Below are 379 nucleotides of genomic sequence, written 5' to 3' on the forward strand. Positions count from 1 at the left end.
TAATGCTGTTCAGTTGCTTTGACACAATCTGTATTGTTAAAAGCGCTATATAAATAAAGGTGACTTGACTTGACTTGTCAGTGTCATGCGCTTTGCTTGGCCATTTGTTGTGATAAACAGGAAAGTGTGTTAAAGCGCCAGCAAAACAGTGTAAAGAAATACTCTGTGAGAAGCAGTCAATCAGCAGAAGTTTAAAGCAGCTTTTAAGTGTATTTATTTCTTGTCTCAGTGTTTAGCGCAGTTGTCGTTGCTAGGAAACGCTTGTTATGTTTACTGTGGAGACGTGCTGAAATCGCGTTTTGGTTTCGTACTGTATCGCGTACCTTGTCAGTGTCGTGCGCTTTGCTTGGCCATTTGTTGTGATAAACAGGAAAGTGTG

The 379-nt window shown here is 40.6% G+C and overlaps 1 protein-coding gene across 4 annotated transcripts in view; it reads right to left on the reverse strand.

The window, feature by feature from the left end:
- The window catches only part of LOC107654477 (polycomb protein suz12-A-like), a 13,070-nt gene that overhangs the window by 7,331 nt on the left and 5,360 nt on the right, over positions 1-379 (reverse strand). The gene's annotated exons all lie outside the window — the stretch shown is intronic.

This window comes from Sinocyclocheilus anshuiensis, unplaced genomic scaffold, assembly GCF_001515605.1.
Source record: "Sinocyclocheilus anshuiensis isolate Anshui unplaced genomic scaffold, SAMN03320099.WGS_v1.1 scaffold419, whole genome shotgun sequence".
In the NCBI taxonomy this organism is placed as follows: Eukaryota; Metazoa; Chordata; class Actinopteri; order Cypriniformes; family Cyprinidae; genus Sinocyclocheilus; species Sinocyclocheilus anshuiensis.